Here is a 15,715-nt window from a genome sequence, read left to right on the forward strand (position 1 = left end):
GTGCCGATAACTGCAGTTTCTTAAATGGCCACTCGAGGCTGGCTCCAAAGGTGAGTCATTCACCATGGACCTTCATGCTACAATGGCCAGCTTTACAGCAGAAATAATGTTTACAGCCTACTACAAAAAACAGTTTTATTTCTAGAGCTAATTTTCCCATTCATGACTACTACACAGGGGGTACATTTTTATATAACTTACCCATTTACATTTGATTGAGGTTTAAAGTTATGCATTATTGAGGGCCTGGTAGGCTGTCAGCAAGGCATCACTACAGTCATGAGTAAGACCCACCCCTCGCTCCTCCAGAGCAAACATTATTATTATTTTCATTCTATTATTTATAATTTGGTCACTTCTGGTTCCAAAAATCCAAGATAGCAATAGCCAAAATGTTTAGGGTCTTAAAATGGGAGTCCACAAACCAATGAGTGGTATCACAGTGGCTACATTGATTGATTTTATTCCTTTAATTTTTAACAAAGTGTTTTCTTTTGTGGGAATTAAGTCATTTTCATGCCAGGGCTCACCTCCCAAATTGTTCCACCATAACAACTTCCCTCCCAACACTATTTTGCAGGGCACCATTGCTGCATCCTGGTCCAAGAGTTGTTTTTCTCTTGGTGTGGAATAATTTTAGGTTCAATCAGGCCTTTCTCCAGCATGTTTAGATAGTCAAGCTTTTAACAAGAAAGCCTATCAGTGTATTTATACATTTCACATTCATTAAGAGCAACACAAGTGTAAACATTGCCAGCTTTTAATTTGGTTTCCAATTATCAGCCCAATTATCAGATCCAGTTTTCTCTCAAGCCAAGTACACATGAAACACTGAGGTGATGCTACTCCTCCTCACGCACATCACCTTGACTTTTGTCATGCAGCTTCTGTTGTACGCTGTGATTCACCTAGCAAACACTACTCCCTTTACACCTGACACCGAGGCAAGCGTGATTATTTGGTAGAGGTCATTATTGGAACACACTGATGTTGTTTCATGATCCTGGGGGCATCTGCCTCACAGTTTTAGGCTCTCAGTGGCTGTCGTGAGATATTCTCCACAGTGTGTTACAGTGTCCCATCTTCAAATGTATGTCATGTTGCAAACAACACTCTCTTCTTTTCCCGGCTTTATGAATCTTACATTTTATTGCTCCTACTCTTTCCTCACTCCTCTGTCTTTTTTTGGAGGCAGCTTCATTGGAATAACTCAATCTTTTATGATGGGCATGCTCTCCTCTATAGTGGCTGGTGTGAGACTTGAAACTTTAATTCCTCATAGATGACATATGCTATTTATTTTTGGGGGTGAGAATGTGCCTTCTTTGATAGGTAGGGGTGAGGTAGCTGGCTAAGTTGTTCTGTAAGTGATGATGGATTGATACAGTAGTAGTGCCATACAGTGGGAGCTTTTGCAGTTGAATACATACACACACACATACACACACACACACGTGTGTTATTGAAATTATATATAACACTTTTTTTTGGGGGGGGGGGGGCAGTGATGATACTGATATCATATGAAACTAGAAGAGCCATTTTGTCATACATACATTTTCTCAATATGGACTTCAAACCTGTTTTGAATAGCAAAATGATGTAATGGAAAACATGTGATTGAGAAATTCTAAAATGCATTGATTTCATAGACGGACTGATGGATGGTCGATTGATCGATTATCAATTGCAATTGATAAGCGAATGCATCACATCGATAGATATTATTATTGATTACATTGAATCGATAGATATTATTATCAAATGCATCAAATAGATAGACAGATAGACAGATAGATAGATATAGACAGACTGATAGAAAGAAATTACAAAGTCCTTTGCTTTCAGTCATGATATTCTCTGCATATCATTTTCACAGATGTGTGGATTTGTCGAATGCCTTTTACTTCAGCTGCAAGCTTAAGAGATATAATCACCGGCCTCATCAACATCTGCAGCAGCAGCAGCATCACCCCGCTGCCATCAGGCCTGTAGTCTTCATCAACACCACAGCCATCATTATCCTCATCTTCATCATCCACTTGATCCTCTCCTTGACCGTTAACTCATATCTCTGCATCAGCTGTTATCCTGATGATTTATATGTTGCGTAATATACAGAGGGGACGTATAACCCTTCCAATATTTGCAGCGCTGAAAATGAGACGTTTGTAACGGCACTCTCTGCACACTGTGTGCCGCACAAATTGTTTTTATCACTGACATGAAAGTGGCCTTTTGAAAATACAGGTTTTAATTGTAGATATTCAGCAATAACAATTGTGTTAACTGTTTTTTGAAACATTCCTGGTCATGGTTGTGCTGTTGGTGTATGTTTGTTTCTTCACAAACTGCCAATTAGTCTTGCTGAGCGAGCTCACAGATACAGAGAGAAACAGTGTTTTTAGTGCACCTGTAGATTTAAGTGAGATAAATATGAGCAGATATGCAGTTCTGGCGTGAACTTCAGGCAGAAGAGACAATTTAAAGCATCCGTACTATACTAAACAGTGAGTGCATGTCAGCAGAGCAGGAGTTACCATTTTCACAGTGACACAGGGCACTGGAAGAGCTGACATTTCAGCAAACCAGCAAGCCACGTAATTAGGTAGCTAACTACATAACACTAGCTACAAGCATAAACATGGTACTGCACACAATACCCTCATTAGGTAAACGTAAATGCACTGTAGGCGTGGGAAAGGAGAAAATGCATGCGCATCTGTTTGCTACATAGCAGCTATGGCTGTAATACCATCTGAAATGCTTTCCACAGAGGTGCGAGTTGGTCGAGTTCCCACAGAAAAAAAAAAGAGTGATTTAAATGACAAGACAGCCGGCGGCATTCATAGTCGGTCGCTGCAAAATGAACCTGCTGTAATCAAAGTGCCCGTCCAGACCAGCAGGATCAGAGCACCGCCCTTATCACACTCCGAGGTGGAGGTCGGGTGGTGGCAATCAGGGGCTCAGCTGAGCCACAAAGGCTCCCAAACATCATTAGACAGAGCTCAGCGCTGGCATATCTACTGTCACCACTGAATTTATTCACTCATACTTCAGTGTTTTGTGACATACAAAACATGATCCCACTGAACAGGACTATTTGTCTTGGCTGTATTTCTTTTTTTTTTTTTTTTAAAGACTGACATTGTCCGCTTGCCACCCACTCAACTCTGTTTCAGCACATAATGCCGTGAGTGATGTGTGTGGACGAGCAGAGGATGGCGTGGAGTGCAATTTAGTCAGACGCTGTCAATCTCACACAGGTAAGCCAAAGTAGGAATGAGTGGGAAAATCTTTTAGCCTCATAAATGCATTTGATGCTCTGATGATAGATTGTGCTGATATTTCATGAAGATGCTTCCTGTCTCAGCGGGTGCTCAGACCAAAATCAGCCCGCAACGCACGGGGCTGCACTGTAGGGGGTTTGGTTGCTTCTCTAGCAGCACTGTGCTGTGGTTTACAGTCCTATGAGTGACGATAAATTCTGATTATTTAATCTAAGTTTAGGAGCTAGAGATGTGCCATTTATGACTGCGGGTTTGATTCCTTCATGTTTATACAAGCGATATATGGTAAGGAGATAGAGTTCGACACTGTCAAGTGATTAGGGGTTCAAACACAACTCAAAATTAACCACTGCCATGAATCTTTGCATATAGATAAACACTTAAAAATCAATGTCAGTCAATCAGTGTTTTTGAGAATTAATTCAGTATCATGAAATATAACATTGTGAAAGTTTAGACATTTTCTTACACCCCAAACTACAAGACCACATTTATACAATTCATCACAGAGACAACTATTTTATCTTCTATCGATCTAGTTGCAACAGTTGCGAGGTGAGCAGTAGAAATGCAGGCTTTACATTATAAAGTAAACCACCAGGAATAAGCACTTGCAGGTATGTGATTGGCCTATGCAGCGACCTGCTGGATGTCATTGTGTTGTGTTTTGGTTCAACTTTTTTTGCTGGACCCGTCTGTGTTGGCACACGCCGCCATACTTGCCTCATTGAAATGAATGATAAAGTAGCCTTTTTTCTCCACTGAATTTACTCATTATTTTCTCTATTAAAGATATACAATGGAACTTTTGCCTATTAAAATGTCTGAAAATGAGTAGACCAATGTTCTTCATTTTGTGATACATTTGGAGTTGTGTACATTTTGATCAATTCATTTTAATGAATTACGTGGTCCATGTCATTTGGTTGCTATTGTCGTTTGTGCTTTATTGTACTTTATTCAGTGTTTTTACAGGTTTAAATCAACAGGTCAGTTTTTTTTGTAGAGGAAGAGACCTCTCCCGGTAAAAACCTCCTAAATGTCTGGATCTTAAATGCTAAGAGATAAATCGAGACCACACAATAGCAGAGGCTGGGCTCGCAGACCCTCCATGACGTGTCAAACAGCATCATAAAAACACTGATTTTTAACTTAAACAGCTTTATTCATAGTTTTTATCTGTTTTAATCATCTGGTAAATTTGTTTTGGGGAGGAAGAAACCTCTGTAGATAATATGATTCCTGGTTAAAACCTCCGGAACAATGACAACTTAAGGAGTCCTTACTGGGAGGTATTGACAGCAAGGACCGCATTTCTCCATTTTTTCTTATTGTTTTGATTGAGAACCAGAGTGGCAGAAAATTACATATTGTGTGTCTATGTTGTTTTAGTAGAAAATAAGACTGTAACATACTATATGTTAAGATTATAAAAATCATTTTTGTGAGAAAATGACTTAATGACTTAATTGTTTGAGATATTTTTCTTTTGACCAAAGTGTTGGATCATCAGACTGACTGACTCTAATTTCTATAAAGCCATGATACCAGCACAGCTAAAACACAGACAGCACAGAGAATTTCTATCATCAAAGATTAGAAAAAAAATTAATTAGATACTTGTTGATAGGTGGTTTTTAATTATTACAAGCTTGCTCTTCTCATTTACCATGTGGCGGAGGTTAGCTTATTGTGCCAAAAAAAAAAAACCCCAAATCTTCAGAAGATGAAATCAAAAACATTGAGAGCATTTATTAAGCCTGTTAAGTCAGTTAACGCCAGTGTGCTACGGCTCACAGAGAGGTAATGTGTGATAACATCTTATTGGGAGATCCCTGAAGCTTCTCAAAGATGAATTCAAGCAACTACTTACACACAGAAAGAAGCTGTGCGGTGGAGATGTTTCTTTATATTTAAATTTAAACTGTCAAAACATACACTAATCCAAAAGCAATAAGAGGAAATACACTGTCGGCGAGTTAACATTTACAGTACACATATCAAAGATCAATGAAGCCCTCCTGTTACTGTGAACCTTCATAAATTTGCACATCTTTCAGACTGCCTCTTCAGGACTGTGAATATGCAAATACTCTGAAACATAACCATCATGAAAGCAAGTGAGCTTTACTGTAAATGACAGTTCCTTCTCCCTCAACTCTCAGAGAATGCTCAAACAGCAGCTGAGACTTCGTCCTCTAGTCGAACATTACGTACCGATGCGCATTCTGTAAATTAACTCCTCGTAAAGACACCTCAGTAAATATATGCGCCAAAAACGTAATGAGACAACTAGTCTCTCCTGTGAGCCAGTGACTTTACCAGGAGCCATCACTCAGAACTATACAGTATACTCCTAATGATGGAAATGTTTGCCCTTGAAATCTCAGTTAATAAGCAGCTATGCTATGACATCCATGATTAGATCATCCAGTGCTGTCACATCTCATCCTGAGGAGGATGCCACCAGACAAAACGGGGAGTGGGAGCGAGCAGGCATCCTACTCTCTCTGATTCTCTTCTTTTCACTCTCACACACACACACGCGCACACGCACACGCACACGCACGCACACACACACACACACACACACACACACACACACACACACACACACACACACACACACACACACACACACACACATGTCTCCTCTTCAGCAGCTATGCAACAGAACAGCCTGGGTTAATCTTGGGTAACAGCTCCATGGCCGGGATCAGAGAGCTCCACTAAGACCCAATGAATGCTGACACTGATACGGCACGGAGCCTCCTCACACAGGTAGGACACACGAGACAAACGCCTTTATAGATGGAGCAGCCCCGGGCAAGGATAAGATTGATTTTGCAATGCAGTATTAGATGAGATTTCCGATGCATACTATAACGAATTAGCATGAATCTGTTCCCCATGAGAGACGCCTGCAGACACAGAGTGAATTGAAATAAATGACTGTCCCACTGTTTACCACACCATCCCCCCCTATGCTGCTCTCAGTTGGCCATCTAAGTGTGACAGGCCCGGTTCAGGCACGGCAGAGATCAGCGTGATGGATGGACGACCAGGCAGCTGCAAAAAATCTCTTGATCCACGCCCAGCCAGATATGCCACTCACTGATCAATCGCATCCACGTAAATCTGCCGCGCACCTTAATGTGACATTATAAGAAGGGAGAAGGGAATGCTCACAGGGCTGTGTCTCCTTTAACCTCGACTCTAACAGCAATTTACAATGACCGAACAGGTTTTTGACTTTTTTTTTTCCCCTCACACACAATCCACCTTTCATTATGAACTCTCACACGCCTCCCATGTGAGAGTCCCGTGGATATTTCTGCCGAAAAGATGAATTTCTGTGCCGGTGAGAGCAACGTCTGGAATGAAAGAGAAAGATTCATTGAGCGATCTGCAACTAAGATAGTGTAAGACCACAGCAGCCTCGTCAGAAGTCCCTGGCAACGGATCTGATGCAAGTTCAATAAAAACGTTTCAACTGGCCAAACTGCAGTCGAGATTTTTTTTTCTTTTTTAAATTTCAAAGTTAGCGGCTGCTGAGGTGATGTAGATTAAGAGTATTATCAGGCTGACAGTCAGTCAAGGTGAATGTTTGACCTTCTTCATGTCGCCCGCGTTTTAGTAAAAAGAAATCAGCCCATGCACACATTTCTTTAAAGATGACACTGATGCACCATAAAGGAAGCTAACTGGTGCTATCATGAATAGTGCACTATTGATCCAGTCTAGTATTGAACTGGTTCGTCATTGGAATTCATTCCTAAAACATAATTTGCATTAAGGGTTGGCAAAACCAAATATGAAACCAAACAGTTTAGCCTTAAATTAAAAACAAAACAAAACATGCTTTTCCTCAAACCTGCACTATGTGCTATTTATCAATCTAGATTTTTTGGTGTGAGTTGCAGTGTATGTCTGCCTTCTCTCCAGTGTAATAGAACTAGATGGCACTCAGCTTGTGGTGCTCAAAGTGCCAAAAAATACATTTGAAAAAGTCAGCAGCAATGTCTCTTTCAAGAAATCATGACCCAGTTACTGAAGATCATCCACAGAGCTTGTTGTGCACAGTTTAATGTAGGAGCTCTTTTCTTTCCACCAAACTGCGCCGGCCAACCGTATCACTACGCAGAAGGAAGCGTAGCAAACAAGCACTGTCTGATATTATATTATAGAACACATTATAATTTGTTAAGAAATATATCTCTGGTTTCACTTTACCCTGACCTTAATGTGTCCTCCTCAGCTGTCTAAGGCTAACTAGCTCTGTGATGCTAGGTGTGCAAGCAGTAGATGCCGCATCCTTCTGTAAAGTGATGGAGCTGGTGGGTGTAGTTTGGAGAAAAGAATAGTTCCTACATGAAACTGTTCACAACAAAGTCTTTGGCATATCTTGAGTAACTGGGTCATGTTTTTCAAATGTATTATTTGTGTGTTTTTCAAATGTATTATTATTAGTATTAGTATAATATTTGTATTATTAGTATTATTATCTGGCTGACAAATAGCACCACAAGTAAGAGGAAAAATATGCATTTTTGATTTCACTGGCCCTTTAATATTGTTGTACAGTCTATCAATATACAGAAATGTGATAATATTTTAGGAAAGACTGGTGCTTTCACAGTCAATTAAGCTCCCCAATTTGGGCCACTTAGCTGTAATTTAGCCTTTTGGGATGAGGAAAACACACACAAAGTATATCATGATGTTACTGTACAACTACCAGAATCCCAAATGATATCTAGTCCTACAGTACAACGCTTAACTCTACTTGTATCGAAGTTGAAATGCAGATTCAAGATGATACAGTAACTAGAGCACACAGACTCGTACAGATTCTCCCTATCAGTGCTGTGTAGTAAGATTTGGGCCCGGTTGCGTTGCCGTCTTCTGAGCACTGTAACTGCATAATGTATATCCTGACAGGGTGATACTGTGTTTTATATCTCTAAGGGCACTGATTATGCTGCCTGGGCATATTTTGGTTAACAGTGCAGTTTCAGCTTCCTTTTCTCATGCTGTCACACAGTAACAACAATGGATGAGCTGAAATACTTACATTTGCAATGCTATGCAACACTTCTGAGTGTGCCAAAGACACCTGAATGGAACAGAAAGACAACCTCGCTTTCTTTAACTGCTGGGTCACGTATCTTAAGTTTAATAGTGAATGCTTATTAGAAATATCACCTTCAGGGGCTTTTATCTGCACTCTAAGAACTCATTATTCTGTATGCTATTTTGGTCGAATTACAACAGAGCTGTGCAACGTTAAAGTGCGTGATTATGAACACTTACATTACTTCATTTCTGTTTTTCTTTCTTATTACTGGTCTACAATATCCTCTTAATAAAGACTAGAAGCTATTTGGAGACCATGGCGTCAACCATCAGTTGTTGTGTCTGCTGTATCCAAATGAGCTTTTAGCTAGAGTAACGCTGTGAATTAAGCAGTAGAAAATGTGCCAATATTCCTGAAATAAAGACCCTGGATGTGCTAGTGTCTGACTTATTATATGTGTGACTCTGACTAGGCAATATATCGATATAATATCAAGACGTGATAAGAATATGGATATCATTATATGGTACGTGTTGTGTTTTCCAGGTTTTAAAGGCTGATTTACAGTAAAGTGATTTGATTTTCAGAACTTGTCAGACTGTTCCAGCTGTTGTATCACTTGGCTTAATCATAGACTGGATGAATAATGGACGCAGCTGCCTTCATGTCACCTATTCGTGGACTTCGGCCATCACCATATTGCTTTTTTTGGGGCCTGAAGGGACCATATTTGGGTGAGAGGCTGGTAGTGTGGAGGAGCGAGGATTGGATGCAACTGAGAAGCTCAGGACTGTATTGGCAGACAGCCTGTCACTCCAAGTGGTCCGGCTTATAATTGTGTAACTTTAAGCCTTAATAAAATGTAAAGGGGTGAGTCACTGAAAAATTCAGCACAATACAGTTGTCATGAATGTGGAAATTAACTATAGAGACCAAAATGTTGTTTGTTTGCTTTTTTGGCATCAGGCCATTAACATGTGTATTTCTGCTGTAAAGTTGGGCATTTTAATATGGGGGGGGGGGGGTCTATAGGAATTGACAACATTTTTGGCACTAGATGCCCTCCAAACAATTTATTTCGGCGTCTGTCTATGGTTTGTTGTTCTGCATGTTGTCGTCTTTAGCACTCAGCTAGTGGCAGCATGGATCTGTGTTGCATTTCAAGACACTTTGAAATTTGATTTAAGCGGCCAGAGCATCTGATTGAGATCCATCTGTTAAAATCCAATTGGAATCGCATTTCAACCACCTCTGAATGTGGTTTGGATCAAAAATTTGCATTTTCATGTGTTTTGTTTGTGTTTGGTTTTTTTTTTTTTTTGCTTTTTTTTTCTGTTGTTTTGGTTCAGGGTTTTTTGCTGGCCAGACCTCCCAAAATCAATCTGTGAAAAAAACACAGTACAGGCTGACAATCTGAACAAGGCCTTTGTAATGATGCCCACAATAATGATCATTTATCAAAAATCGCATTGTGTAAATACTAGGTGAAAGCACCATCCTTACAATATCTTCATAATATTGGTAACAAGTTATTAAGCCAAAAATACTGTGATATCTGATTTTTCTACTTCCTGGTTCACTGAAACGAGATGAGGGATATTTAAAGTTGAGCTTGTCAATAACAAAAAAAAAAGAAAACTGAAAAAGAAATACACAAGTAACTTTGTTCGCTTTTCATAGTGGCTCATTGTCTTGGGCTGAAATTTGATCTGGTACCTTTTTGTCATGCACATATTTAATAAATCACAGCTGAGCTTTTCAAAGAACATTTCTGTCACCGCGTCTCCCAGTATGACAGGCTCCAATGTAGCAACCTGCGCTGAATCCTGAGTAGCATTCTGCTTACAGAAAATTATAGACCACCTTCCGCTCCATTCCACCTACTGCACCACCTGTGGTGAAAATAACTGGCAATTTTACTGACTATTATTTCACAGATATATAACAATATCAATCAAGCTTTCCAAGACTGTTGCCACTGTATATGGAGAATTCATTTTTCCGAGAAATGTGGGTGTCCATATCTGGACTTTAATACTTTTTTACAACCTTGTATCTACTCTTAAAAACAAGTGGCACAATGACCCAGATTGTAACTTAACCAAAAGTGTGCCGCCGGTGTCAAAACTCTGACTCCAAGGCTCGCAGCTATATGACTGATATTGTGTGTTATTTAAGTATTTCGTTTTCATTCGAAATAATGCAAAAATAATGAAATAACCCAAACTCGCCAAAGGTGTAGAGAGACAAAGATCTCAACGGTGACCTTTTTTTTTTTGTCTTCACCATCCAGGGACATAATCCCTGTTTGGCTGTGCAGCTGGCATGCAACTGAGTCACGCGTCAGCCCTGATTAGAAGCAGCAGTGGTCCGCGGGCCCCATTCCTCTGCCAGAGCCAGGAGTGGAAAAGGCCAGGGCCACCACTTTCAGTCTGTGGATATGACCTTGATGGGGTATGATAGAGAGGAAGCGACACGATTCGCAATGCCACACAATATCTGTAACCTTCCACTTCCTCAGTAAGCATGCTGAAGCTATTGAGCTGTGACACACATACACACACACCATGTCAACTCCTGCCCTGTCGTTATTTCAAGCAGTCTCCGCCTTTGTGTCATCCAATCATCCATCTCTCTTTGCATATTGGCTGGTGCTTTGTACCAGATATCTTAATTCCAAATATTATTTTCTTTTCATTCTCAGCAGCAGGAAAAGTCACATGAGTGCAGATAATGGCTGAAAGAATTAAGCTGTACGCAAAGCAACATGATGCTTAGAGCTATACATTAATTTGTAACATTATCTATTACCAGTAATGTATTAGCTGCTGTTGTAGAAACAATGACACCATTTTCCTGATTTGAAATGCTAACTCTGCCCAAACCCTTAAATCTCATTGGAAGCAGTGATGGAGACAGATGTCTTGTGAGTCAGACAGAAGCAACACGAGTGTGGTGAAGATGGCACTGAAGGCACCAAAAATACTGAGTGGTGAGTAAAATCTTGGCAGTGGCTTGTATCCTGTGTCAAAATAGAGCAGATGAGATACAAAAATAAACACGTGAATTACACTCAGCTGCGAACATAAATGAAGCATGACCGGAGGAAAATAAAATGCAGTATTTCAAAACAAAAAAAAAAGCCAACAGTCTGACACACCCTGCTGTTGTATTTCTGCCTTAAAAAAATATCACCATAACAACACTATATGCACAAAAAGTCATGCACAGCATCGCACAAGTATATTGTTTTGAGCACTGCGAGCCATGACTTCCTTGTTGTCAGCGTGGCTCTCATTTAGGAAACCAAGTGGCTTACCAAAGAATGCAACAGCATTTAAATGAGTCTGTCAGCTGAACCGGCAGGGATTTAAGAGTGCAGCCAAACAGCGAGTGGTAATGAGAGAGCGTGCGACGGATGTGAGACGCAACACTTGTGTGCTGTCCACGAGTGAGGTGCTGAAAGATAGCAGGCAACAGCCAAGCTGAGGTGGTCACCTAATTCAGGTGAGCAGGAAATCTGAGCTGTGAATGCAGAGGGTTCCCTACCCGCAGAAGTGGGTTACAAAATGTGCAGTCTTACTGTTGGAAGAGAATTTGCAAAGCAAATAGGTTTACAGGAAGGGCAGCAGTGTGTGGATGTGCAGGGGTGTAGCTCAGAATCCTCGGCACCTCCCCCCATTGACTCACTGCCATTTCAAGCAACATACAAATGAATAAATAAAATAACACATCCTTGAACATTATAACATTAAAAGTCTGCACCAATTTGTGCAATCCAAAAACAACAGACAATGATTGAAGTCAACTGCTCATTCACATCCCTCCACTCAAAATATGCAGTGTTACAAATGATTGTGGACTGTCTTTCTCAAAACATTTTCAACATTTGGAGCTTTAATTCCAACATCACCACCTCCTCAGTGGTCGGCCCCAGCTGAACTGGAGCCAGATGATGTGCTGTATGGAGGCAGCAGCTTCTTATGGGGGCGTGGATACTGGGCTGCAGGTTTTAAGAAACATTATCACACAGGTAAGATACCTTTTTCTTTCCAAGTCACAACTTCTCCCTCTATTTTAGGATAACATTAAGACAGTGAAGTCTGTCTCCTTTTGTTGCAGATGATGTGGCATCTGCTTGACTCAACTCCTGTTTCCCCCTCTGTGTGTCTGTCTCTATCTTTAAACTGTCCAATCCTTTGGCACAGAACATGAAATCCCTCTCAATAATAAATAGGCTACCTCAAGCATCTCAGAGACAAGGGCCCTGCACGCTGCAAAGACCACCTTAACTTCACTTTCACATATATTAAAAATGAACCCGGCATGTGGCATCTGGCACAATCAAACAATAGGTTTCCATATTTTTGCTGGGGCTGCAGCCTTTTATTCCAAGGCAAAGCCACCACTGTAGGTGCTGTAGCCCCCTACCACAGGACATGTCTTCCGGCACGCAATTAAGCGACCTCATCCGCAACCGTGTTGAATTTGGAAACCATACCTCTCCTCCACCCACCTCAACTGACTGTAAACACACACCAAAGATGCTTGAGGTTGAAAGCTGATTATCTCCAGCTGCATTAAGTGAAATCTACAAAAGAGACACCTCAAGACAAGTGTCAATAATTGGTGAGCAGCAGCTCCAACCCCCCCCCCCCCCCCCCGAATTGGAATACAAACAATCCCGGACCACTGACATTGAAAAACACACACACACACGCGCGCACAGACACACACACACACACAGCACCGCTTATCTTCCTTTGTACCGCAGCACGCTTTAAAGCTAATTATCCATAAGGTCGTCTCTGTGTAGGAGGTGTCTTTACCTGTGCATCATCCAGCGATCCGACACATGGACACGGCGCGAAGGGGGTTTGATTATTCCAGCCAAAGCACAAAAGAGGAAAAGGAGGGGGGAGAAAAAAAAAATCCTAAATTGAGCAGAGATGAATGCGGCAGATGAATATGCGACCTCTAGTCTTCAGATAGGATTCTTATCTTTTAGATGTTGCTGTGTCGATGGAGGCAGGCAGAGAGGGAAGCCCAGAGCTTCTCCGTACAGACAAAGATGCTTTCTCTCCTCCGCCGCACCGACAGCAGCAGCAGCAGCAGCAGCAGCAGCGGCAGCAGCAGAGCCGTCATTCCCCCGACACTTGATGGTAATAGTTTGGTAGGTAGCTTATATGGGTTGAGGGCGCGGTCAGCTGCCGTTGACCAATCCTGCTCCCCATCAAACTAACAGCAGCGTTGCCATGGAGGATTAAACGGCGTTTAACCACAGAATCGTAACCTTTGGTAGTAAAGCAGGTAGTATATAAAGCCTGGGATCAGATTATAAAGAGCATCTCAACATAGGAGTGGCGTCTTATTGGAAAGAAAAAAGGCGGAAGGAGCAGTGGGAAGAGGTTCATCAACCCCACCCTGCCCTCGCTTCATGCTGCCCAAGTGTCCTTGAGCAAGGCGCAATGTAAGGCGCTGTTGAAAAACTTTATGAAAATAAGTGCATTATTCTTCTCTGACTCACACTGCCGGCCCCTTTTGTACCATGATTGGTAATTGTGACCTAAGTTTCACAAGGTGTGCCTCCATGATGTGGAGCCGCTCACTCATTCTTACTCAAGTTATTCCTACACATTCACTTGGTTTGAGAATTTGGGGGCATTTTTATGTTGATTTCAAGTTTACATTTTGTTTTGACTTTAATAAATCCACATCTATTTCATCAGAAAACAACTGGAACATTCTTCACAAATCTGACAGTATCACCAGTTCCATTAGCAGGTGGGTGACGTAAAGGTGAATTTACTATATTTGGTAGAGCTTCACACACACTAAAAAGGTCTGCTATTTGTTATTACCCATCGACACGTTCTCATCTCATCTCATCTCCTGCATATTAAGCACCCTTCTGCTGCGTCTGCTGTTGCCGTTCTGGGATCCAACAATGGGATGTCAACAAAAGTACATGGTAAAGAGGCAATAAAAAACACTTGGGTAGGTTATGGCAGCAAAGCCACGTGCATGGCAACTAACGCAGGGACATCAACAAAAGCACATGGTTAGGATTAGACGACAAAAATCTGCTTAGGTTTAGAGAAATACAAAAGAAATCATTGTTTGGCTCTACATTCATAAGGAAGTGAACGGTGGACTCCTGGGTGAAAGTCTGGGATCTGTCAGACTCATCCACCGCCTCTCCCGTCTACCCCAAACGGACCTTTCAGCTCCTTATATTACACGGTTACCGGCTGTCCAGCAGCATTTACAGCCACAACAAGGTGCCGTCTGGCTGCGTTACAAACTGACACCTCCTGGCGGCCTATTATACCGTTGCAAAAACTGGCTTTTGGCGTCAGTATCTTACGCCAAAATCACTGACAAAGCAGCAGTTTTTGACAACTTTTGAATGAAAACGGGCTGAGTCTATAAAATAAAGAAGGCGGAAAGTGCAGCTACCTCTGAATGTCTCCTACCACAACAAAAGCAGGGAGGAGGGCACCATGTGCTGAAATTAAGATCCGTAGCTCTTAAAAGCATACTTTGCTGATTTTCAACCAGTTCTGTGTCACCACGGTGTGGGAAGTGTGTGTAGATGCTCCCCCTCCCGTCTGCCAGCCAAAATCCATCGGATGACATAAAATGCGGCATCAAAGACACAAAATGACATATTTCAGGTAATTCTGCAGATTTTTGCTCATGGCCCAAACAAGGAGTTCCTGGTGTTGCCTGTGTTCAGTCATGATTTGCTGCCTATCTAGATGTACTACTTAACATTTCTGCACATTCTCACTGTATATTTAGAGAAAGAAGTGGTGTGTAAAAAAAAAAAAAAAAAAAATCTTGAGTAGGGGCATTACGTGATAAAGGATTTTGGTCTAACAAAATCTGCTGCCCCTGAAATTTAAATAAAGACGTTAGGTTTGTAATAATTTTTTGCTATGGTAGCAATTTTCCACCTGACAGCAAAACAAAATACCATCACTGGAGGAAACCAAACCCCGTTCATCTGCACACAACCCCCCACAGCAAGGTGGCATAAAGCTGGTTCAAAGTCAACAAAGTATTCATTTTAATTTCACTGGATTTAATTCTTTGGATCTTTGAAATGATTAAAAAAAAGTGGCCCTCTGATTGAGTGGTTATGTAAAATCTGAAACATTTCATTTGAGGACCAAACAAAAATGTTGAATTTGTTATTCTAGGTAATTACGCCTAAACTCTAAGTTATTCATGAAGCAAATAAAGGCTGTTTATAATGTACATTTCATTTACAAAAGCAAAGAGGGCTTTATAAAGGCTAATGCAAAAAATGAGAGATAAGATAAGATTTGAAACACACACATAC

At 41.1% G+C, this 15,715-nt stretch overlaps 1 protein-coding gene across 5 annotated transcripts in view; it reads right to left on the reverse strand.

Moving 5' to 3' along the window:
* nrxn2a (neurexin 2a) overlaps positions 1 to 13,592 on the reverse strand; it is a 159,588-nt gene extending 145,996 nt beyond the window's left edge. The window contains exon 1 of one of the 5 annotated variants that reach the window (XM_088088851.1): positions 13,197 to 13,592. The gene's annotated coding sequence lies outside the window, so the exon portion shown is untranslated. The remainder of the gene's footprint in view (positions 1 to 13,196) is intronic. The other 4 variants (XM_042499087.2, XM_088088849.1, XM_088088848.1 and 1 more) reach the window with 4 other exon arrangements.
* Between the last annotated feature and the right edge of the window lie 2,123 nt (positions 13,593 to 15,715).

This window comes from Plectropomus leopardus, chromosome 15, assembly GCF_026936395.1.
Source record: "Plectropomus leopardus strain MGB_pleo_1.0 chromosome 15, ASM2693639v1, whole genome shotgun sequence".
Lineage (NCBI taxonomy): Eukaryota > Metazoa > Chordata > Actinopteri > Perciformes > Serranidae > Plectropomus > Plectropomus leopardus.